A 26833-nucleotide genomic window follows, 5' to 3' on the forward strand; every position below is an offset into this window, starting at 1 on the left:
TAAACGTTATAGCCATGTATTCATATATGAGGATGACAAATAATTTGCAAAAGTTAACACTTATTGAGTGAATACTTAAGTATATGAGACTTGTAGTGGAGAATTGTTTAAGCTAAATCCTAGATTATTTGAAGTTATTCCCAATTTACTGCAGTGATTTTCAGCAACACACATTTTTGCTTCCCAGGAGACATTTGGCAATGAGAATAATCATTTCTTTTAGTGTTTGATTTAATTCCATTTCCATACCATTACTCTTTAAGACTTTAGTTGACTAACAGAATGTCTAACTGGAAAGGTTAGGTATTTGCCTTCTCAGAGAGAATCTGTAACTGTTTTTGGGTCACTGTTCTCTGTGCTTGACCCAGTCTACCACAACTCTAATGTAGTAACTTATACCATTGGTCTTTCTACCTTTTGGTTTTGTCAGGGGCACCCTCTTTCTGCCCAACTCAATCACTGAATCCAAGTGAGAAAGGAATTTTATGTTTTCAATCCTTTGTCTCTCACAATCTCCTGGAATTTTTTTTTTTTTTTTTGGGTCCGGTTGTGGGGCCTGAACTCTGGGCTTGGGCACTGTCCCTCAGCTCTTCAGCTCAAGGCTAGCGCTCTACCACTTGAGCCACAGCGCCACTTCCAGCTTTTTTCATTTTGCTTATGTGGTGCTGAGGAATTGAACCCAGGGCCTCAGGCATGCCAGGCAAGCACTCTACCACTGAGCCACCTTCCCAGCCCCTGGAATTTTTTTTTTGAAAATATACTCATTCCTATTCTTGTAAATTGATGCTCTGAACATTAGTAGTTCGATGAATGGGAGCAAGGCATTAAAAAGCATTATAAGGCTCTGCTCTATTGGAACTCTACTTATGAAAGAGATGTCAACTCATTAGCTCAGCTGTAGTTAAAATAAGCTAAGTGTAGTTTAGTGACGCTATGACTCAACCTTAGGTAAGTCTGGCATATATCTACTGTTTATTCTAACTGATGAGTATAAACAAAGTTTAATTTTAGTACACTAAGGGACTGATGTTTTAATTTGTAAATTATTCAAGATTCTTTTCTATTTTGCTTGAAATACTTTATTCCTGATGTTGACTTCAGTGATTTCTAGCCAGAAGATAAACTTTTGAAGAATGTTATTAACGGATAACATAGAGAATTGGTAAAAATCTAGTGCTATTATTCTTTGGAAGAATTTACTTCAAGTCATTAATACCATGGTAGACAGTATTTGCTTTCAAGTTTTTATATAATTTGAGAACTTTTTACATAAGTTAAAGTTTTCCATTTTATATAGTTCATGAGATTCTACAGCAGAGTTTTTCTAAGTGAGGGTCTTAGACCAGCACCTTCTGAAAGCTGGTTGAAAGTAAAAACTTTCAGACTTAGTAGGCCTGATATGAGTTTAGGACTAAACAGTGTATGTTTTATGAAGTGCCCCAGGTGGTTCTGTCCAACAGAGAGTAACTTGTTGGAATAAGTTTGCTTCAGTTAGTGCAGCACTGGTTCTCATTTTGTACATAAAAAGTATGCTACATTATTGGTTAAATTCAATAATGTGTGAACAATAAAATGTGAATTCAATAAAATTTCAAAATTATGTGAAATATTTAGAGAAGGAAATGTTTTCAAGAGATCAAAATAGGTAAAATATTCTTACAAATCAGTATAAGATAAAATCCTTAAAATTTTCATTCAGAATCCTGTACTAGGAAGTGGCACTGTGGTAGAGTGCTAGCCTTGAGGTGAAAAGTTGAGGGACAGCACCCAGGCCCAGAATGCAAGTCCCACGACCAACAACAACAATAAAAAATTCCTGCACTATGGTAATATAATTGTTTACAGTGAGGGGCTGCTGAGGTAAATAGATGGCTGATGCATGAAACCCACGGGCTAAAAATAATCTCCCATAGAAACTTTTAAAATTGCTAATTGGAGTGATACAAAGAACAGCAGTGCACATTTATACTCCTAACTCTGAGGGGCAGAGATAGGAGGATTGCAGTTTGAAGCCAACCTGGGCAAAATGTGGCAGAGACCCAATTTCTAAAAATGAGTTGCATTATTGGAATATGTCTGTATTCTTTACATATTCCAGAGGTGGGAGGGGAGGATCACTTTGTAAGGTTGGCGGTGGGGATAAAGCGTTGAAACCATATGTGAAAAATAAAGCAAAAAGAAAAAAGGCTGGTGATGTAGGGGCAGAGAGAGGAGAATATGCTAAAACATAAAAGAAAAAAGTCTTAATAGTAACTAGTGCTGAGAAGCTGCTCATGTATATAAAACTATAGTTATTTTAAATAGTAATGAAAAGTAATTAATATTTGGTATCTATAATAGCATTGTAAATTGTGAATTTATTACTGTATATTGTATAGGGGAGAGCAACATTTCTCTATATGCATAAAGATATTTTGATTCTGTTTACCTCTTCCTTGTACCAATTGCTTCACTGCCACTTTTTGAATCTGGCTCATTTTATTTAACATATTTAACATCTCCATCCATTTTTCTTTCCAAAGACATAATTTCTTGATGGCTGAATCATATTCCATTGTGTCTATATTTTACATGTTTTAAATCCATTCATTGATTTAACAGTGATCTAGGCTACTTTCATAGCTTGGCTATTGTGATTAGCTCTATACAAGTAAACATGGATGTGTGGGTATCTCTTGTCTGCTGCCTTACATTCTTTTGGATGTTTACCCAGGAGTCATGTAGCAGGATCATATTCACAGATATTCATTTAACAGTTATTTACTGGATGTGGAGGCAGGGCTTAGTTGGTAGAGTACCTGCCAATGAGTGAAAGCTTCAGGTACCAAGTTTGAGTCCCCAACTCAGACCAAAAAAAAAAAAAAAAAAAAAAGTATTTACTGAACATGAACAGTGTGCCATACAGTTTGTAGACACTGACAGACAGCACATCCATGATATGACTTCGATGGAATTTATATTTTAATTAGAGGAGTGGAGGAAATGGTTTTATCTTGTAAAATGAGAATAACCATAAATAAGAGTTTTAAAAACTTGCAGTAAATGATTTTGTATTTAAAAAAAAAGTCTTGTGGGCTGGGAAGGTGGCTCAATGGTAGAGTGCTTGCCTTGCATGCATGAGGCCCTGGGTTCGATTCCTCAGCACCACATAACCAGAAAAGGCCAGAAGTGGCATTGTGGCTCAAGTGGTAGAGCACTAGCCTTGAGCTGAAGAGCTGAGGGACAGCACCCAGGCCCAGTGTTCAGACCCCATGACTGACCAAAAAAACAAAAAAAACAAAAAAAAAAGGGCTTGTAAGTAATTTAGATTAAGAATGGCATCTGCCTGTTGGGGGAGGAATAGTTTTACATTCTTGTTTTGTCTTCTGTTTAAATTTTATTGATTTGAAAAAATGGTATGCTTTTTTGATGAACTTAAGCTGCTGGAAGATAAAACATCTGATTTTTTATGATAATGCATGCTGAAATTAATGGTGCTATTATTATTTCTCTAAGAAAGAAAGAAGGAATTGCTGTTCAGAGCTACACAATAAAGTACAGATGTCCCTCAACTTAAATAGGCTGATATCCCTGTAAACCCACCATAAATTGAGAATGCATTTAATTTATCTAACTTACTGAGCATCCCAGCTTAGCAGCACAAGATAATGTAAAAGGCCAGCTGTTCACTCTTGAGATCTTGTGGCAGTGTATATTGGTTCACTTCTACTACTGCCTGGCATCACAAGAGAGTATTATGCCACACATACTGATATTATTAGCCTGGGAAAAGATAAAAATTCTGTGGCTTCTAAGGTGCATATCTATTTGGGGCCATTGTAAAGTAATAACTAGAGCTAACCAAAAGTGGGGGACTGTTCATACCTGTATGATTTGAAGTATGGTAGTTCTACCTATTTTGTGGCTTTGTTTTCTGTAGATTGAGTCAGCCATAATCTGCAAGTATTAAATGGAAAATCCCAGAAATGAACCATTTATAAGATTTAAATTGTACATCCTTCTGAGTTGTAAGATGAATCTTGAGCTGACCTGAATCAGACCCAGATGGGAGGGACATGAATTCTTTCTAGAGCATATTCATGTTGTACGTAGAAACTGTCTGTTAGTTGATTAGTTGCCACGTACCAGTGTTATGTTGCATTGCTTATGTTCAAGTAACCCTTCCATAGCAGCCTAAGCTGTACCATTTCAGTAGTAGTGAGTGTATTATCAGTAAAAGGAAGACCAGTACCATACAGTAAGACCTCCCACTGGGCCACATTTTTGTGTGTGTGTGTGTGTGAAAATACCGTACAGAGGGGTTACAATTACATGGGCAAGGTAATGAGTACATTTCTTATGAAGCATTGTTGCCTCCTCCTTTGTTCCTCACCCCCCACAAAGTTGTAAACATAACGTCTTGTACATCTCATTGTTGCAATGGGTCCATCTGTATCCCTATTTAAACGATTGGTTTTTTCCCTTCCCCTCCACAAATTATACCAACATCAAATACAATGAAAACAGGGGTTATACTGTGGGGGAAGGACATACAAAGCAACGAAGAAATCATCTTATAAATATGTTAGAAACAATCACAAGAAAGAAAGAACATTTGAGTGCTCGCTTCGGCAGCACATATACTAAAATTGGAATGATACAGAGAAGATTAGCATGGCCCCTGCGCAAGGATGACACGCAAATTCGTGAAGCGTTCCATATTTTTTAAGAAACAACTGCCCAATAAATAAGTGGGCTAAAGACTTAAAGAGAAACTTCTCTGAAGAGAAAAGAAGGATGGCCAATATACACATGAAGAAATGCTCAACCTCCCTAGCCATAAAAGAAATGAAAATCAAAACAACATTGAGATAACACCTCACCCCAGTTAGAATGGCAAAAATCAAGAACTCTAATAACAACAGATGCTGGAGGGGATGTTGACAGAAGGGAACCCTACTGCATTGTTGGTGGGAGTGTAAACTTGTTCAACCACTTTGGCAAATAGTATGGAGGTTCCTCAAAAGAGTCCACATAGAGCCTCCCCTATGACCCAGCAATCCCACTTTTGGGCATTTACCCAAATGTTTACAAACAAGACCACACTAAAGCTACCAGCACGACTATGTTTATTGCAGCATTATTTACTATAGCTAAGATATGGAACCAACCCAGATGCCCCTCAGTAGATGAATGGATCAAGAAAATGTGGTATATATACACAATGGAATTCTTTGCCTCCATCAGAAAGAATGACATTGCCCCATTTGTTAGGAAGTGGAAAGACTTGGAAAAAATTATATTAAGTGAAGTAAGCCAGGCCCAAGAAACATAGGTCCCATGGTTTCCCTTATTTGCAATATCTAGTGTATGTCTGAGTCAAGCAGAAAAGGTCAGATAAGGTGATGTTAGGGAAATGAACCCTAAAATATGTATTCACATGTTTTTTTTTCTTTCATGCAATTGTTTCTAACACATTTATAAGATTATTTCTTTGTTGCTTTGTATGTCCCTCCCCCACAGTATAACCCCTGCTTTCACTGTATTTGATGTCGGTATAATTTGTGGAGGGGAAGGGACAGGTGGACCCATTGCAACAATGAGATGTACAAGTCCTTATGATGAAAATGAACTTTACGACTTTGGTGGGGGGGGCGGGGAGGATTGATTGGGGGTTGGGGGGAGGATGGGAAGGGATGGGAAGGGGAAACAAAAGAGGAGGCTACAATGCTTGATAAGAAATGTACTCATTATCTTGCCCATGTAATTATAACTCCTCTGTACAGTATTTTCACAATAAAAAAAAATAAAAAAAATTGAATACTTATCTTGGGGTTCATTTCGTCTAACAATCAACTTATCTGACCTTTTCTGCTTGACTCAGACATATACTAGTTATTGCAAATAAGGGAAACCATGGGACCTATGTTTCTTTGGGCCTGGCTTACTTCACTTAATATAATTTTTCCAAGTCTTTCCATTTCCTAACAAGTGGGGCAGTGTCATTCTTTCTAATGGAGGCTTAGAATTCCATTGTGTATATATACCACATTTTTTTGATCCATTCATCTACTGAGGGGCATCTGGGTTGGTTCCATATCTTAGCTATAGTAAATAATGCTGCAATAAACATAGTCGTGCTGGTAGCTTTAGTATGGTCTTGTGATCATTTGGGTAAATGCCCAAAAGTGGGATTGCTGGGTCATAGGGGAGCTCTATGTGGAGTCTTTTGAGGAACCTCCATACTACTTGCCAAAGTGGTTGAACAAGTTTACACTCCCTCCAACAATGCAGTAGGGTTCCCTTCTGTCCACATCCACTCCAGCATCTGTTATTAGAGTTCTTGATTATAGCCATTCTAACTGGGGTGAGCTGTTATCTCAATGTTGTTTTGATTTGCATTTCTTTTATGGCTAGAGAGGTTGAGCATTTCTTCATGTGTCTGTTGGCCATCCTTTTTTCCTCTTTAGAGAAGTTTCTCTTTAAGTCTTTAGCCCACTTATTTATTGGGCAGTTGTTTCTTTGAGGATTTGTTGTTGGGGGATATAATTTTTTGAGTTCGAGGTATATTTTAGATATGAGACCCTTGTCTGTTGTATGGCTTTCTATTGATCTTGCTAGCTATGTCCTTTGCCATGCAGAAGCTCTGCAATTTCATGCAATCCCGTTTGTCCAACCTTTCTGTGATTTGTTGTGTTCTGGGTCTCTATTAAGAAAATTTCGGCCTGTGCAAGGAGAGCCTAGGGTTTCTCCTATTCCATCCTGTAATGTTTTCAGAGTGTCTGCTTTGACTCTGAGGTCTTTGATCCATTTGGAGTTGATTCTGGTTAGGCCACATTTTTTTAAGTTTCTACTGTCTTGCGATAGTGCCATAGTCTGGGTACCAAATACACGGAGCTTTGGGGGCCACCGCCCCACGTTTGTGTATATACATGTGTACATTCATCCATATACATATTACATGTATGTGTACACACCTATAACCATACATCTATAAGTAATTACATACCTGCTCAATTAATCCTGGAGTTAGGCACAAAATGCTAATTTTCGAGTAAAGTACCACTGTAGGATTCTAACAATAATTTCATAACAGAATTTCAGTATTAAAGATAACTTGTCCCATATTTTCATATTTTGTCAAATGCTCCAACTTATTTTCAAGATTTTGCAAATTTGTCTGTTGTATATTCTTACCATATGAAAATTAGATTCAGATCTTGGTTATAGAACATACTACCTTATGTTTCAGGTTTCTCATCAGTCAAAATATGAGTTGCTAACATATGATTGTTTATTAACCCAGTAGAGTATTATTCTCTTTATTCCAGTATCCCCCTGGGAATAGTGATACAAGGTTTATTTTGTTTGTCTGTTTTTCTTCTGATGGGAAAAATGCTACAATGTTTGGATTATAATTTATCCATGAGATTCAGGGTGGTCCTTCTGAGGATTTATAACCTTTCCACTTGACTAGTAATTCTTTTTTTGGTTTTGTCTTATTGATTTCTCATATAATTGCATTGTTTTCAAGGATGTGGTATTTGTGATTGCAGCTCTTTGATGCTTGCTGAGATTTCATGTCCTAATGGTCAACTTCCCATACATTTGAGTAGAATGTGAACTTTCTTAATACAGCTCTTAAATCAGAGTTGATCATCTTTTACTCTTCTTGATAATCTTTCACCCTTTGTTAATTTTTAAAAAATTTATCTGACAGAACTACCAACAGATTAAAGATGGGTTGAAATCTGACCCTGCAACGGTAGACTATTTTTCATTAGTTATTTGAATGGCTTTTATTTTAAGTATAGAACTATCGGATCTTTTCAGTTATTGAACTTTTTATCATAATGTAGTGACCTTCCTTAAATCAATACTGTTTATTTTAAACTTACTTTGTCTCATGTTGCAATTTCCAGTTTATATAATTAGAAGGATACATATAAAACCTTTTTTTTTTTTTGCTAGTCCTGGGGCTTGAACTGAGAGCCTGGGCTCTGTCCTTGAGCCTCTTTTTGCCCAACGTAAGTCTCTACCACCTGAGCCATAGTTCTACTTCTGGCTTTTTCTTTTTTTTCTTTTTTTCTTTTTTGTCGGTCGTGGGCCTTGGCGTTGTCCCTCAGCTCTTCAGCTCAAGGCGAGCGCTCTACCACTTGAGCTACAGCGCCACTTCCGGTTTTCTGGTGGTTTATTGGAGATAGGAGTCTCACGGTCTCTCCTGCCTGGGCTGGCTTTGAACCGCAGTCCTCAGATCTCAGCCTCCTGAGTAGCTAGGATTACAGGCGTGAGCCACCAGCGCCCTGCTTCTGGCTTTTTCTGAGTTAAGAGTCTCTTGGATTTTTCAGCCTGGGCTGGCTTTAAACTGCAATCCTCAGATCTCAGCCGCTTGTATTGCAAGAATTATAGGTGTGAGCTTCCAGTGCCTGGTTGGTAAAAACAGATTTGTTTTTCTAAATTTGACCTTTCTGTACACACATAATAATTAGGTATCTTGCAAATAACATCTTGCCTTTTTTTTTTTTTCTGGTTCTGGGACTTGAATTCAGGGCTCACGTGCTCTCCTTGGGTTTTTCTGTGCAAGGCAAGCTCTCCATCATTTAAGTCATAGCTTCTTTAATTGGAAATAAGAGTCTCATAGACTTTCCTGCCCAGATGGACTTGGAACTGTGATCCTGAAATCTCTGTTGTTAGGATTACAGGTATGAGCCACCAGTGCTGGGCTTTATATCTTGCAATTTTTAAAGATTCAATCCTATTATCTATTAATATACTTAGCATTTATTAATATTTATTATTTGTGGTTTCTGGCATATTTGGACTTGTTTTAATATCTTTAGGTTTTTTCTTCATTTCTTACGACTTACAAAATGCTTTAATATATGCTTACTTGACTTGGAAATTAGATGTTATTATGTTATTCTTGGCAGCTTCCCTGGAACTGTTGCCATTGTAGTAATAGAATATTAAGTTCTAACTTCACCTTTCCTTAAACAATAAAAATTTATAACCCATTTTTGGTTACTAGTAGAAATAATATTTGCTTATGTGACTATCTGAGTTTGTAGAAGATTGACAGTTCTTCAGTAAGTTAAACATAGAATTATTATTATTTTTGTGGTTGTTGTAAGGCTTGAACTCACGGCCTGGGCACTGTCTGGGAGCTTTTTCACTCAAGGCTAATGCTGTACCACTTTGAGCCACAGCACCATTTCTGATTTTTTAATTGGAGATGAGAGTCTCGTGGACTTTCCTGCCTGGGCTGGCTTGGAACTGTGATTCTCAGATCTCCGACCTCTTGAGCATCTAGGCTTACAGGTTGAGTCACCAGTTCCCAGCAAACAGAATTTTTATATGACTCACCAACCCAAAACATTTGAAAGTAGATAATCAAAGGTCTATTTGTGAATGTTTATTGCAGCAGTATTAACAGTAACCTCAAAGTAGAAACAACCTAATTTCTATCAACTAAAGAACAGATAAGCAAAATGTTGTGTATATAGACAATAGAATATTATGTAGTCATAAAAGGGAATGTACTCACAACATAGTACCACAAAAATGAACATTATGCTAAGTAAAGGAAGCCTAAAACAAAAAGCCATTTGTTCTAGGATCCAATTTATATGAAATATGCACAATAAGTAAATCTATAAAGACAAAAAGAATAACAGTTGTAATGACTGTTACAGAGATGGGGTTTCACTTCCTGGGAAGGAAAACATTTGAGAAGTGGAGACAGTGGTACATAGTATCAAGAACGATCTGAATGCTACTGAATTGCAAGCTTAAAAATGGTTTCTTTTAGCTGGGTGCTGGTGGCTCACACCTGTAATCCTAGCTACTCAGGAGGCTGAAATCTGAGGATCACAGTTCAAACCAGCCTGGGCAGGAAAGTCCGTGAGACTCTTATCTCCAATAAACCACTAGAAAACTGGAAGTTGTGCAGTGGCTCAAGAGGTAGAGTGCTCGCCTTGAGCTGAAGAGCTGAGGGACAGAGTTCAAGCCCCCCCCCCCCCAAAAAAAAAGGTTCCTTTTATGTGAATTTTACCTTGATAAAAAGAATTATATTCTTAGCTTCCGTTTAATCCTAGGAAAAAAAGGCAGATTGTGGATTTGAATTCAGGTGTAGTTTCCTTGATATGCTTACAGGTAATGTTGCACTAAAACTACTTTTTATTTACTAAACTTAACCAATTAAATCTTAACTGGATCAGTGTCAGTTCCTAGACTTTCTTCTAATTTTCCTTCCAAAATGACAGTATGGAATAGGAAAGGTAGTTTTTATATATGTTATAGCTTTGAAATATGACATTTATTCAGATTTTTACACATATCTTGTATTTTATGGTGTTAAAGGTTGAAGATATACCATACTACAAGTAGTTAGCTCAACTTGACCATATTCAGAGAGCTTAAAAGTTATTTACTGAATAGATACTTTCTCACTATTCCTATTGTGATTCATTATATTCCCTAAAATATAAATATGCTGATGAAAACAGAGGCAAATTCTACTACTCAGATTAAGATAATATTGAATGATTACAGTGAAAAGAGAACATAGTATTGAGATAAATTTGAGCTGGGGTGATAGTGGCTCACTCTTGGAGGCTGTGAATGACAGGCTCATAGGTTTGGTCTGAATGGGCAGAGAGGTTAACAAGAGCACTTCTTAACCCTTAGGTACAGTGTCATGCCTGTCATTCTAAACTACATGAGAGGCTGAGAAGGGGAAGGATGGTGATTCTAGACAACCCAGGCAGAAAGTCCATGAGATTTTACCTCCATGAAGATAAGCTGGATGCAGTTGTGTATGCCTGTCATCCCAGCAATAACTGAAAGACAAAAGTAGGCAGGATGCAATTCAAGCACATGCCCAGATAGGAAGGAAGACCAGTGAAATTCAGGCCTGGAGGTATGGTTCAATAGCAGAGCACCAGCATATCCAATTATAATACCCTGACTTCAAACCCCAGTTTCCCCACAAGGGGGGAAAATCTGTGTAATTATTTAATACATAACAAATATAAAAAATGAAGAGCAGAATCATTTTCATATATTGTATCATAGTAAACTATCATATGATTCCTACTACTCAGTGTAGGGTCAGTAATAAATATCACAACTCAAATGGTGATGAAAGGCCCAGAAGTCTTAAATCATTTTCAAATAAAATAGTAAATCCTTTGACAAGCCAACTGAATTTTTAATTACCCCCCCCTTTCTAGATTGAAATTTAGCTCATTCTATCTCAAAGGGTGATGAAAAACCAAGATAAAAGATGAACGCCTTAAGTTATACCCCTCACCAACAAAACAAGCAGAATTGATTCAATTGCCGAAAGGCTTATACATTATGCATAAGCTTCTTGACAAATACCATTTAGAAAGAAACTACTGGTAAAAAAAAAAAAAAATTACCAGCCGAGCGCCAGTGGCTCACGCCTGTAATCCTAGCTATTCAGGAGGCTGAGATTTGAGGATCACGGTTCAACGCCAACCTGGGCAGGAAAAGTCCGTGAGACTCTTATCTCTAATAAACCACTCAGAAAACTGGAAGTGGTGCTGTGGCTCAAGTGGTAGAGCAGTAGCTTGAGCTAGAGAGCTGACAGCGCCTAGGCCCAGAGGTCAAGCCCCACCACCAACCAAAAAAATAAAAAATTACCAAATGACATTGTATAGTGTCAAACATCTAAACTGGAAGAAAAACTGTACTTCAAGTAGTAAACAAAACTACCAAAGAACAAAGCATAAAGCATAACTAGAAAACTATAAGAGAAATGCTAAACAAATTTCAATCCTAGTCACTGTAAAATATTCAGCCTTCCAGTTATGATTTAATTGGTTAAGTTTAGTAAATAGAAAGTAGTTTTAGTGCAACATAAGTCAAGTAATGAGAATATTTTCTTTCATCCAGTGTCTTCTTTTACTCTCTCCCAGTCTCCTCCCTCCTTGTCTCTATTCATGAGTTGTATAGTTCACTTTCATCAGTGTCGAGTGAGTTCCACTGCTGAGTTCATTGTTTTCCAACTTTAATCATTTACATATTATGTGTACATGCCTGCATGTGTATACACATGTTTCTAGTACTGGAAGTTGAAGTCTGCTCTCAGCCTCCTGAGCAGCCAGAATTATAGACTGCTCAGAATTATATTTTTCCCCATTAAAAGTATTCACTGCCAGGTGCCAGTGGCTGATGCTTGTAATCCTAGCTACTCAGGAGGCTGAGATCTCATGATCACAGTTTGAAGCCAATTGTAAAATATGTTATCTCTAAGCCTGAAGTGGAGCTCAAGTGGTAGAGCATTAGCCTTGAGCACAAAAGCTCTAGGACAGTGCCCAAGACCAGAGTTTAAACCCCAGGACCATCAAGAACAAAAATAAAAGCAAATATGTTTATTTATATAAATAAGTAGTAAGTAGTTGTACAAAGAGGTTTCAGTTGCAGAAGTCAGGTTATAAGGACAGTGCCTCTTGATCAGTGCCAGCCCTACCATCATTCTCTCATCTTTTCCCCTCCCCTCCCTACCTTCAAGTTCCATGGTTCAGTTTTTACATAATGTGCATCGACTATAATGACTACATTTTCTCACCCTTCCTCCCTCCATTCCTGTGCTTTCCTCTTGTTACCACCTCTCACCCTCATCTTTTATATTTTACTGTTAGGGGTAGATAATGTATTTGAGGGTCAGAGGCCTCAAATCTCAGTGACTTGAACAATATAGAAGTTGATATTATTACCTGAAAGTGTGGCGCTAGGGAAAATATACTCTCAAAGTGCTCAGGATCTAGGTTCCTTTTCATTATCTCTTGTTAAAATCTAGATGGCTGCTTTAGTTTGAGCCATCCCTTGTATTCTAGGTAGCAGGGAAGTAGAAGAAATGAAGATGGGAGCTACAAAGATAATTGTCACCATCTTAAAAGAACAGGTTTTGGTTGGCTGCCAGTGGCTCATGCCTGTAATCCTAGCTACTCAGGAGACTTGGAATCTGAGGATCACCGTTCAAAGCCAGCCAGGGCAGGAAAGTATGCATGACTTTTATCTTCGATAAACTACCAAAAAGCTGAAAGTGGAGTTGTGACTCAAGTGGTAGCCTTGAGTAAGAAAGGGGATGGTGCCCAGACCCTCAGTTCAAGTCCCAGAATCAGCACAAAAACAACAGGTTCTAGAAACTGCCCCAAACTATTTTGTTTAGATATTTGATTATCTACAATTTAAGCCATACTTGGATATAAGGAGTTTGTAGAATATATTTTTTATTCTGGTAGCCTAAGCCCATTTGAGTATTTTATTACTATGAGGATTTAGTCACTGCTTTATGAATCATCTGTACTCTTCCTAAATATTTTCCCTTTCAGCATATTCCTTAGTACTTAAATAATTGTTTAAAATGTAAATAGTATGTTATATAATAATATTCGGCATAGGAAATAGAAAACTACAGATCAATAGATGAAAAGGAAACAGCACACTCATTTTCTGGGCTATTCTATTCTTTAAAAAATTTATTGTAATTATAAAGGAGATGTACAGAGGGATTACAGTTACGTGAGTCAGGTAATGAGTACATTTCCTTTCATACAGTGTCTTCTGTTCCCTTACTCTCTTAAGTCCCTCCCTCCTGTCTCCACTGATGAGTTATATAGTTTACTTTCATCATTGACCAGTGAGCTCCGCTGAGCTTTTTCGCCTCTTTTCCCTTGAGTTCTGTACCCTCCCCCTGTACCCTCCCAGAGATATACACTTGAGTACACCATACATGAAGAAGACAGAATCATCAAAAAATAAAAGTTAAAAGGAGATCTCTTGTTGGACTCAGTGGAAGAGTGCTTGCCTTGCATGCATGAGGCCCTGGGTTCGATTCCTCAGCACCACATAAGCAGAAAAAGCCAGAAGTGGAACTGTGGCTCAAGTGGTAGAGTGCTAGCTTTGAGCTGAAGAGCTGAGGGACAGTGCCTAGGCCCAGAGTTCAGGCCCCACAACTGGCCAAGAAATACAAATAAAAAAGATCTTGAAGTTCATTTTGAGATATATGAAGAAGCACGTAGACATTATGCCTTTTTGTTTTTCTTTTAAGAGTATCCTCTTGGGCTTATTGTGTGAGGATCTTGAATCCTGTATAATTTATCATATCCTAGCATCTTTTAGATCTAATTTCCACATATCAGAGAGAACATGCATCATTTATCTCTGAGCTTGGCTTACCTCACTTAACATGATTTGTTCTGGCTCCATCCATTTACCTTCAAGTGACATTATTTTATCCTTTCTAATTGCTGTGTAAAATGCCACTGTGTATAGGTACCACATTTTTTGGATCCACTCATCTATTGTGGATCTTCTGGGTTGTTTTCACATCTTGGTTATTGTGAATAGTATGGTAATGCACATGGATGTGCAGGTGTTTTTATCATATCTTGTCTCATGATGTTCAGGGTAGATGCCCAGGAGTGATATGGCTAGATCATAGGGAAGATCCATGTTTAGTTTTTTTTTTTTTTAATTTTAATTGTTTTTATTGTGAAAATACTGTACAGAGGGGTTACAATTACATGGGCAAGATAATGAGTACATTTCTTATCAAGTATTGTAGCCTCCTCCTTTGTTTCTCCTTACCATCCCTTCCCATCCTCCCCCCCCCATGTTTAGTTTTTTGAGGAACTTCCAAACTGCTGTCCAAAGGGGTTGTATCAGTTTAAAACCTAGTTTAAAAAAGTTTAACTGAGCTAGATGCCAGTGGCTCAACCTGTAACCCTAGCTACTCAGGAGTCTGAGACCTGATAATTGTGGTTAAAACCCAGCCAAGGTAGGCAAATCTGTGAGACTCTTGCTTCCAATTAACCAACAAAAAGCCAGAAGTGGAGTGGTAGCTTAGGGGATAGAGCTCTAGCCTTTAGCAAAAATGCTTAGGACAGCACCCAGTCCCTGAGTTCAAGCCCTAGGACTGGCACGAAAAAAAGGGTAAGTAGAGCCAGGTACCTCTGGCTTAAGTTTGTAATCCTGCTACTCAAAGGATGCTGAGATCTGAGGAACTTGCTTTGAAGACAGTCTGAGCAGACAGTGTGAGACTACATCCCCCAATTAACCAGCAAAACATTGGATTGGAGACTTAGCTCAAGTGGTAGAGCACCAGCTGTGAACAAGCAAGCCTAGTGAGAGTGCAAAGCCCTAAGTTTACACCATGGTACTTGCAACAGGGAGTTCATAGAGTTACTGTGGGAATACCGCAAAAATATACCTAAAATGGATTTTTCTTTTAGGAGTTGAAAGTAGAACAATTCATTAATGTGAACGAGTGTTAATTTTTGTCGTGGTCTTCTACCTCTAAGTCTTACTCTTCACATAGTAAATGCTGCTCTAATGTGTGTGTGTGTGTGTGTGTGTGTGTGTGTGTGTATGTGTGTGTGCATGCATGCATGCATATACATAAGTGTGTGCTTCTATGTGGGTATCACAAATGGTTAAGGATTTCTTTGCTCTATTTGAATAGAATTTATAAATAGGCAAGAATCCGTTTTATTGTTAGCAACCCTGAGTTCTTCTACCACAGGTTAACAAGTTGAGCTTACAAACCCAAGAGTTTTGTAGCTCTGGATCCCAAGAACTAGAACCTTTAAGCTTTAAACAATATAAACTTTGCAACTGCAGGTGTTCAAGTCAGAGTAACCTCTGGGCCTTCTAAATAAGTGGCTCTGCACCCAAAAGCTAATGGGGTAGCCCTGAACTTCAAATGTCAGGTCTCTCAGCACATAGACTTTGGTAGCTCTCTGTAACTCTCTTAATGACTAGGGCTTGTTTTCATGGCATTTTGTGATTTGCCTTCTGTGTAGGTCTCCTGATACCTGTTGCCTTCTTAGTTCTTCCAATGGTCTACTACTGTCCACTTTTGAATCTTTATACTCACTGTTTAACTGCTGAATGAACTGAGAATTTATGTATCTGGGAGAACTGGGGCTAACACAGCTTTTGTTCAGTCATTCCCCCATGACCTCCTGCTGCAGTTGCTGCTGCTTGAAGGAAGAAGCTTGGGTTTTCATCTACTTTTAGAGTTACTACATATAGGCAGTGACAGATCATTTGAGAGATGCCTTTATTGGACCTAATATTGCAATACCAAGTAGTGGGAAGTACACGGAGGCCTCCAAGAGCAATAGGGCAAGACTGAGCAACAGCTTACTAACATAGTGAAAATAAGACTAGCAGGCTTGTACACTGATTATAGTTCCACCAATTTCAGTCTTGCATGTTGGAAACCCTGTCTATGACTTTAAAAAAACATGCGTGTGGAAACCATGCATTAAGAATCTACCATAGCTGGTTTATCTGGCATCTAGTCTTTTAAAGCTAGTACAAGTTGCCTGGAGTGGTTTTGACTGGAGCAAGGCTACCAAAGCAGGAGTTTCAGTTTCACTAGCAGCTGTAGTTTGCCTTGGTTTTTGGAATTAGAGATTCCTTAGAATAATCATACAAGGCTGCTTAGGGGCAGCTCCCCACTCAAGGAAGTGAGGCATAAGGATCTATTAGTTGTCATTCAAGAGGCTATTTAGCTTGGTCTGTCCCCAAGTTTTGCTTATTCATAGGAAAAAGACAAAAAACAATAAACACTAAATGCCTATAATCCTAGCTACTCAGGAGACTGAGATCTGAGAATCTAGCCCTAACAAGAAGGTCGTTGAGGCTTTTAATCTCCAGTAAACAACTCACTTGGCTCAAGTAATAGCTTGCTAACCTTGAGCACGAAGAGGCTCAGGGTTAGTACCTGAGCCCTGAGTTCAAGCCCATGAGCTGTAGGGGAAAGAAAAAATGTTTACAACAAAGACCTAGGATACTCTTAACAGTATCTGACAATGTATCTGTCCGAGTGCAACTTATGGAGAGTTGGGCCCCTCTCTTATCTCTGATATCTCTCTTATCTCTGACTACAGATAAATATACAATTATACTTCTTAATTTGAAATTCTTCTAAAATGAAGCAACTTAAATATACTGATAATAATTTGGGGGATTAATACCAAAACTTTATGAACAAATTATTTAGACAGTATTAAATGATAATTTCCATTTTGCTTATAATTCAGTTTTCTAAACAATATGCAGTGTATTTGTGCATTATATTTTACTGATAATCCCTGTCCCCCATTTTTAAACTCATACTGCTTGGCGATATTTATTTATTTATTTTTGTTGGTTTTGGGGCTTGAACTCTGGGCCTGGGTGCTGTCCCTGAGCCTCTTTGTGCTCAAGGCTAGTGCTCTCTACCACTTGAGCCACAATGCCACTTTCAGCTTCTGAGTAGTTCATTGGACATAAGACTTTTCTGCTTGGGCTGGCTTTGAACCATGATCTTTAGATCTCAGCCTCCTGAGTAGCTTAGGGTTATAGGCATGAGCCACCAGTAGTACCTGGCTTGCTGGATGATTTTTAAGGAACAAAAAAATTATGTCCATAACCAGACAATACTGCCATAACATTGCCAACATAACAATACTGTAAGACAATCAAAGCTCAAAATGTTAACTCATAATAAATTTTGGAATATCTACAACCTAATGATCCTTAAAGAAAGAACAAAAGGAGCTGAGATCTGACAGTTTCGTTTGAAGCCAACCTTGGCTGAAAAAATAGTCTCGGTGAGACTCTTACTGCCAAGTAAACACTCAAAACCTGGAAGTGGCACTGTTGCTCCAGTGGTAGAGTGCTGGCCTTGAGCACAAAAGAGGCTCAGGGACAGTGCCTAGGCCATGAGTTCAAGCCCCACCACTGAACAAAAAAAAAAAAAAAAAAGAAATTCACTACTTTGCTTCTAATTACATATTTTTTTCCTTAGGAAGTGAATTTTCTGTTTGACAACTTCTGTCTACAGATGGTTTTTTCTATGTTCAAGAATAATAAAAATATCAATATTTCTCTACATTTATCTGTTGTTCATAGATAAGTTGAATTTACATTTAGGATTGATACTTTGTCTAATTTGAGTAAACTATAGTTGGGACAATATTGTTTATGAGGAAAAACTAGACACTTGGGAAATTTTAAATCTAGAATATAGAATTAAAAGCTGTGTATCACTTGGAGCTTAAATTTCGACTAAGTTTAGGAAAAACTTCTACCTAAAATATTAACTTATCTAATGTGTGAAAATTTAAAAATGTTAATTTATTTGGATCCCTCAGTACTGTTTCATGATTTTCTTTATATAGTTTTCCTATACAAGTTTCTTTCTTGCTTTCTTGCTTTCTTTCTTTTTGTCATGGGGCTTGAACTCTGAGCCTTGGGCACTGTCCCTCAGCTTCTCAGCTCAAGGCTAACACTCTACCACTTGAGCCACAGTGGCACTTCCAGTTTTCTGATTGTTTATTGATGATAAGAGTCTCATGGATTTTCCTGCCCAGGCTGGCTTTGAACGGTGATCCTCACATCTCAGCCTCCTGAGTAGCTAGGATTACGGGTATGAGCCACCAGTGCTGATCTTACAAGTTTCTTTAGATTATGTTTAGAAATATAATTTTGTTTGCTTTTTATGTTTGAATAAAAATATGATGTATCTAGAGGCTGGGAGGTGGCTCAGTGATAGAGTGCTTGCCTCACATGCATGAGGCCATGGGTTCGATTTCTCAGCACCACATAAACAGAAAAGGCCGGAAGTGGTGCTGTGGCTCAAGTGGTAGAGTGCTGGCCTTGAGCTGAATAGGTGAGGGACAGCACCCAGGCCCAGAGTTAAAGCCCCATGACCAACCACCACCTCCCCCCCCTCAAAAAAAAAGATGTATCTAGCAAGCAATCTTGCAAAAACTGACCTATATTTTGTTTATAGATTACTTGTATAACCATTACTTCTGCTATATCTATTCCTTAGTCTCTGAGCAAATTTCTTTTGGGACATTATTTGGATCAGTTCTAACCTGGGCTACAATGTCACACATTAAGCTGTCACTTTCTTTTCCTAGAATGTGTTTTTATTTGGTTTTCCTTTTAGGAAGGAATTTCTGATGGTGAGTTTTTTTTTTATCTTTTCTTTGGAACAGTATATGTAGGGTTGTAACTTATTTCTCAAGTATTTGATAGAATTCTCACCAGTCAAGAAGCCATGTGCTGTCTAGAATCTTGTTTAGGGAAAAGGCTTGTGATTATGGATGATTTCCTTAATAATTATAAGAGTCGTCAGATCTTACAATGGCTGCAGCTTATAGAATTGGTACCCCCTTTTAATTCTTTTTTGTTTTGTTTTGGTGATGGTATCTGGCCTTGAACTAAGGCTTGGCTTTCTTGCTCATAGCTGGCACTGTACCACTTGAGCCATGCCTCCAGTTCTGACTTTTTGCTGGCTAATTGGAGATAAGAGTCTTGTCTGTCTGGGTTGTCTTTGAACCAGTATTCTTAGATCTCACCCTTCTAAGTAGTTAGGATTATAGACAAGAGCCACTACTGGTGTTCAGGAACAGTTTTTATTTCTCTTTATCTTTAGGCTGATTTACTTTCCTTGAGTTATTTTAGTATATTTTTAACTTAAAAAAGTGATTATCATTTTTATTCTTTTTAGTATTTGTATGTCTGAGGCTACAAATTTTTTCTTAAGACTGTTTTTAGGTGGTTGCAAGAAATTTTTTATGCTCTGGCCAATTATAATCATTTGAAATATTTTTCTTTAGGGCTATTTAAATGTAGATTTCTTAAATTCCAAACATTTAAGGATTTTCTAGTCTTTCGTATTACTGTTACTATATCTAATGTATTTGTATTTTGGTCAGAGAACAAATTGTGTATAATTGCAAACGTTTGAGCCTCATAAAAATTTAATATGCATGTGGTATTGTGATATTACATTTAAGTTTTATAGCATGCCCATTAGGTCAGATTTATTTAACTCATTGTCTATACTTAAATTGAACAAGATTTTTTTTTTTAAACACAGACATATACATTTACTCACACTGAGACAGTTTCCCATATATATAGGGTCTTCATTTGTTGATTTAACCAACCATAGATTGAAAATACTTGGGAAAAATGGCATTATACTACATGGGAACAGACATTTTCTCCTATCATTTCCTACACAATACAACAGGTCATCTGGAGGTTATTTGAAGTATATAGGAGGATGTACATAAGCTTAAGCAAAGATTACACTATATAAGGACTTAAAACATTCCCAGATTTTGCTAACTACAGAACCTGAAATCAATCCTTTGTAGCTATCAAGAAATGAACTACATCTGTATCCACTCTGTTGCTCTTAATTACTTTCAGTGACTTCTTTCTTACCTCCATTTTGGAATATTGTCTTTCTGCCAACTTGCCCTCCAAACTTTTTTATACTCTTCCATGTAGGTCTACTGGTTTAAATGTGTGTGTGGCTTGAGATAGAACCTGGCTAAGGTGGCACAGGTTGGCCTTCAACTTGTTATTTAGTTTATGCTGGCCTTGAATTTGCAGACCTTCTTTTGACTCTGAAATGCTGGAATTATAGGAATGTTTTACCATGATGTATGAAAAAATTGTAACAATTAGGAATTTCTTTTCTTTTCTTTTTTTTTTTTTTTTTTTTTTTTTTTTTTTTTTTGCGTCCGGTCGTGGGGCCTGAACTCTGGGCTTGGACACTGTCCCTCAGCTCTTCAGCTCAAGGCTAGCTAGCGCTCTACCACTTGAGCCACAGTGCTACTTCTGGCTTTTTTCTTTTTGCTTATGTGGTGCTGAGGAATCAAACCCAGGGCCTCAGGCATGCAAGGCAAGCGCTCTACCACTGAGCCACCTTCCCAGCCCCAATTTCTTTTATTTTCAAATGACAATTCTCTGTGAAAATTTTAAGTTCCACTTTCTGTTGGCTTTTTATGTCTGTTGTATTCTGGTTTATCTTGTCTCTGTTTATATAATGTACTTGGAGACTGTTCATAGATGTAATTTAAGGACAAAAATATTGTCTCGCTCTAAGATTTGTTTTGGATAGTTTGCTCATAACAGGGATCTGGAGGCATTAACAACCTAGGATCATCTTAATTTAGTTTCAAGGATTAAAATTTTCTGAGCTTCTAGATGACTCAAAGTTAATCTGCAGTGTTTACAAGGTCCTTACTGAGTGAAATTTTTTAGGTTCATATTTTGGTTTGATTCTCTAGCCTATCAAACATACTGCTCATCTTTAACTACCTTTTCCACAAAGGTGTGTGTTAGATATAGTCCATTCTGGACTTTCTGTTTTCTCATCTCATAGTCTAGTCTTTATTGTTTTGGCTTTGAACAATTTTAGTAAAAGTGCAATAAAATATTTTCAGCTCTTCTCAAAAGATGGGCCTTAGTGATATTTCTGGGGGAAAAAAACGATTTCAGGTCTCATGTCTTTAAAAAATAAGTTATTTTCTTCATGAATACTTTTAAACCACAGATTATTTTACTAGATGAATTCAAAGTTAATACTTCATTATCTTCTTTTAAAAAAGTCTGATATGCAAAGCAATCATAGTGAAAAGTTGCAAATGTGTATTTTAGTGATTTCTTTTGTCAATCTGCTCTATTTTTGAGACATTGTGTAATGGTTAATTACGATGGTATAGCAATGTGTGCTCACCTTTCAAAGTACAGCCTTTTCTAATGATTTAATAGTTATTCAATAAAATTCTTTTCATAATTCATAACTTATTAAGAAACATTTGGATTTAAGATTTTACTATTTTTTGCAGAGTAATCAGTAGTGAATGCTCTTTTTGAATATATTCAAAATGTAGTCTATTAAGAACTTAAGTACATACTCATTTGAATACGATAACCAGTTTTTAGAACAGCACATGTAATGCTTGTCCTTCCCACTCAAGAATTTTACATATAGGGCTGGGAAGGTGGCTCAGTGGTAGAGCACTTGCCTTGCATGCATGAGGCCCTGGGTTCGATTCCTCAGCACCACATAAGCAAAAAAAAAAAAGCCGGAAGTGGCACTGTGGCTCAAGTGGTAGAGCGCTGGCCTTGGGGCCTATGGACTTGTGGCATCTGCAGTGTTAAGATTCTTTGTTTTGTTTAGTATTCCTGCTTAGTAATTATCAATAGAGCTTCCTTAGTCATTGTGAAAAGCAAAAGTGATCCTAACACTTTCCAGATTATTTCTGGAGTAGTAGCACCCTTGTTTGAAAAAAATCACTGAGTTACTTCAACAGTCTGTGCTCTCCCTCCATGAACAGATTTCGGTTCTTAGACTTTAAAATAGTATGAATATATCTATTGATTTGCAGTTCTTCATGCCTACCACCTTCAATTATATCTTGTTCTAATTTATTATCAAATAATGTAAATTATATCAATAGTCAAAATGTTCTCTTAAGGGAGTAAGATTTCTCCACAGAACAGCAGATTGTTTCCCAAAGGTGCTGTAGGCTTGAGAAGAACTGTAATGAGATGGGAGGAATAGTCTGGAAGTATTTGTAGGTTTCCTGATCTTTCCACAAACTGCACTTTCAGGCAAGAAAAGGATCTGCTCATCGCTTCCCGAGTAGCTTTCTGGCATACAGGTGTATGCTATCACAACTGGTCCATCTGTTGCTTCTTGTATTCATGGGAAGATAATTTGTATTTATTATTCTGTCATGCATTAATATTTTAGTTATTATTTGTTAAAGATTAGTTGGAGGGCTGGGAAGGTAGCTCAGTGGTAGAGCGCTTGCCTTGCATGCCTGAGGCCCTGGGTTTGATTCCTCAGCACCACATAAGCAAAGAGAAAAAAGCCGGAAGTGGCACTGTGGCTCAAGTGGTAGAGCACTAGCCTTGAGCTGAAGAGCTGAGGGACAGCACCCAGGCCCAGAGTTCAGGCCCCACGACCGGACCCCCCCCCCCAAAAAAAAAAAGATTAGTTGGAAAACCATAAACACTTTCTATAATTGTATTAGAGTAGAACCTTTTGTTCTACCTCTGTGTATTATGCAGGTATAAATTTGTAAAAGACAATGTCAGCCTATTTGACTAAGAATTTTGACAATCAGCATACAGATAGTATACTTGTCTTTAGGTCACTTCTCAGGTAGCCAGAGCCTATTATCGCATCAGGGAAAGCTCCCCTGTGTGCTCTTCTATTCTGACAGTGTCACCTACTAACAGAGGCTTAAATAAGCCCAGTGCCCCTAAAGGTAAGGTATTTTTCTTACTCATGAATAGTGCTTTCAATATCACCGTCTCAGATCAGAAAAAAAGGGTAAGAAGTAATAAAATGAAAGTATTGATATATTATAGAACTGACAGAAAATGAATCTCATAATCTGCCTACTTCCTACTTAGCTATTATTATTTGAATAATTTAGCATAATATTTATTCCCTCTTCTTTCAGCTTTATTTACCATGTGTCATTCTTCTACTTCAAAAGAAGAAAAGTATTTGCAAGAAACTATTTTTTAAATTCTTTTACATCTGTCTTTTTTTTCCCTCCTGCTAGCAGGGCTTGAACTCAGTCTTGAGCTTACCCAACTCTCTTGCTCACAGATGGCACGCTACAACTTGAGCCCCATTTCAAGCCTAGCTTTTTTGCTGGTTATTTTGGTTGTGGGCTCTCAAAGACTTCTGTCCAGGATGGCTTCAAACTCTGATCCCTGAATCTCAGCCTCTTGAGTGGCTAGGATTACAGAATGCGACACTGGTGCCTAGCACCTCCTATCTTTTTTTTCCATCCTTGGATTTTTGATATACCATTGGATTTTGATTTTTTAAAAAAAGTTTATCCAGGTGCTGGTGGCTCATGCGTTTAATCCTAGCTACTCCAGAGGCTGAGATCTGAGGATTGAGGTTCAAGGCCAGCCCCGGCAGGAAGTTCTATGAGACTCTTATCTCCAATAAACCACTCAGAAAACCAGAAGTGATGCTGTAGCTCAAGTGGTAGAGCACTAGCCTTGAATTGAAGAGCTCCGGGACAGTGCCCAGGCCCAGAGTTCAAGACTCACAGCTGACCAAAAAAAAAGTTTACCTTTTGTAATAATTCAATAAAATGAATTATATAGTGTTAATTTACCGTCATATTTAGCTTAGGCACTCTCCACATGCTAGTGTCAAACATTTCATTTACAGTAATCCTCTTTCATCATCTAAGGTCTCTGCTTTCTTTCTACTCAGTCTACCTTTTTTTCCTTTCTGCTTTTTAACCCTTCTACTCTTTCATGCTTTCCAGTTAATTTCTTTACTCCTTATCTTCTTTACCCTTTTGTCATCTTCCCTTTATATTCTTCTTGTTTCCTCAGTCTTCCTATTCCTTCAGTCTTTTCCATTTTAAAGTCTGTCTACTCTGCTACTACTTAGTACATTCTCAAAAATACATGCGTAAAATCTCAACTACATTGGAGGTAGAGAAAAGCCCCCTTCAGAAAAAATTATAAAAATCTGTATGATATACCTCTAAGTGTATACATACTTTAAGGGTACTTCTGTGTGTGTGTGTGTGTGTGTGTGTGTGTGTCTCTTTATGAGATTCTTTTTAAATAAATAGAATTGCATTGTGTTTTCTGTTTTAATTATAATATTTAAAAGCAGTTTTACATAAAGCCAACTTTTCTTTTTTTATTTTATTTATTTATTTATTTATTTTATTGTGGGCAAGATAATGAGTACATTTCTTATCAAGCATTGTAGCCTCCTCCTTTGTTTCCCCTTCCCATCCCTTCCCATCCTCCCTCCCCCCCCCCCCGCCTCCCCCCAACCCCGCACCAAGTTGTAAAGTTCGTTTTCGACATAAGGACTTGCACATCTCATTGTTGCAATGGGTCCACCAGTATCCCTATTTAAACGATTTGTTTTTCCCCTTCCCCTCCACAAATTATACCGACATCAAATACAGTGAAAGCAGGGGTTATACTGTGGGGGAGGGACATACAAAGCAACAAAGAACAACTTTTCTTTTTCACCATTTTATTATAGGCTTCATGAACTTGCCTTGCTTTGTGTAATACTTAGGACACTAGATTCTTATTGGACAGGTTGTTGGTTTTCATGTTTAATAAAAATGGTGACCTTTTTCTGGGATTTAGTTTACCCATTTAGCATTTTGTTTCCTTTGCCTAAAGAGATTGAAACATTTTATAAACTAATCTTTCCCTGTGAGTGATCTTACATGCCTTGTAGGACCTTCTCCTAATATTATAAATGTTAAAATTTATGTATTCAGGTGTGGAACTTAGTATTATGAATGATTATTTTTGTTTCATTATTTACTTTGGTTAGTATGATATGAATGATTGAATATGTTATTATCTACATAGATTTGAAAAGCTTTTTTATATTAATTTTATATTTATTTTATATTAATTAACATATCTGTTCTATCAACTCAAACTCATTTTGGTTTTAAGTACAGTACCTTTAAAGTTGATTTACTTCCTCCTTCCCTTCCCTCTTCTCCCTCCCTCCCTCCCTCTCTTCCTCCCTTTTTTTTTACTCTTTGTGGTCAGGACCACTTACTCTTGCACATTTGGTGTTCTATCATTTGAACCACACTTCTCAAGCTAAAATGGACTTTTGTTTTTTTGTTTTTTGTTTTTTGTTTCTTCTTGTCAGTTTTGGAGCTTGAACTCTGGGCCCGGACCCTGTCCCTGAGCTTCAGCTCAAGGCCAGCGCTCCTACCACTTGAGCCACAGCACCACTTCCAGTTTTCTGGTGGTTAGTTGGAAAGAAGAGTCTCACTGGCCTTTCCTGCCCAGGCTGGCTTTGAACCACAATCCTCAGAACTCAGCCTCCTGAGTAGCTAGGATTACAGGCATGAGCCATCGGCCTTTGTTTATTTTTTAGACAAGGTCTTGTTATATTTTTCCAGCTGGATTCAAACTAACTGCGTACTAACTGTGTAAATTTGTGATTATCCAACTTCAACCTTTACAGGCCTATGCCACCCTCCCCGGCTCTTTTTATTGGAAAGCAAGTAGCCATATTTCTTAAAAAGAAAAAATTCAATAACATAAAATGAGAAAGTAGCCACTATAAAGATAAGCACTATTGTAGTTTATCTGACCCAGAAATGCTTTGTTCACATGCAAGCATATATGTTTCTGTTTTTATTGCATGGAAATATAGGCATATTCTATACCTTTTTAAAATGACATTTAAAAAAATAAATAAAAATTACATTTCAATATATAAAAATCTACTTTGTTTGTTTTTCCCCAAGTTTCCTGGAACTCTGAATTCTCCAGACTTTACCTCCTGGGTGGTGGGGTTACAGATAGAGCAGCTATATAGTAATTCAGCATAAAACTAAAATAGTAACTTCCTGTTTGAACATACAGTGTTTTTCTAGTCTTTTGTTGTCAAAAACTGTTGTATATTACACATGCTTTTCTTATTTTTTGTCAACTTGCAATATAGATTTTTAATAGTGAAATGATTGGATCATAGACTGTAATTACTTGGAAATAAGAAATCAATCCTGGCTAAATTGGCTAATTTGAATCAATGAGAAATTTACAGGAAATCTGGACAACCAGGAATTGATTTCTCAACTTCTTCACCTCTGCTTTGCATAATCTGTTGATTTATTTCTGGAATATTCCAAACTTGAGGCAAAAGAATATTTAGATAAAACTGAGTCATATGTTAAAGCTGCCTGGAAGTGAAGAGTGAATTTTTTTCATTAGTGATACTTTTATTGTGAGACTAGATTCTACTGATCATCACTTTAAGGAGTTCCCCAAACAGTAGGATACTTAAGTACTAGGATTAACAAAGAAGTAATGAAGTATTAATTTTTGCTATGTATCTATGTAAAGCACTGCATATGTGAAGCTAACACCAAAAAAACTCTTCACCCTCCTATATTGTAATGAGCCCTCATTCCTGTGAATTCTTTACTATACTCTAAGAGATCAGTTTTAATTAAAAAAAATTTAGTAGTTTGTC

At 37.3% G+C, this 26833-nt stretch overlaps 1 protein-coding gene and 1 non-coding gene across 3 annotated transcripts in view; both read left to right on the forward strand.

The window, feature by feature from the left end:
- Arid2 (AT-rich interaction domain 2) overlaps nucleotides 1-26833 on the forward strand; it is a 154847-nt gene that overhangs the window by 43023 nt on the left and 84991 nt on the right. The gene's annotated exons all lie outside the window — the stretch shown is intronic.
- On the forward strand, nucleotides 4599-4705 carry LOC138806478 (U6 spliceosomal RNA). Its single transcript, XR_011365897.1, has one exon. It is a non-coding gene; the product is annotated as a U6 spliceosomal RNA (small nuclear RNA).

The sequence above is a fragment of the Dipodomys merriami genome, unplaced genomic scaffold (assembly GCF_024711535.1).
Source record: "Dipodomys merriami isolate MVZ:Mamm:240054 unplaced genomic scaffold, mDipMer1.0.p SCAF_10, whole genome shotgun sequence".
NCBI lineage: Eukaryota > Metazoa > Chordata > Mammalia > Rodentia > Heteromyidae > Dipodomys > Dipodomys merriami.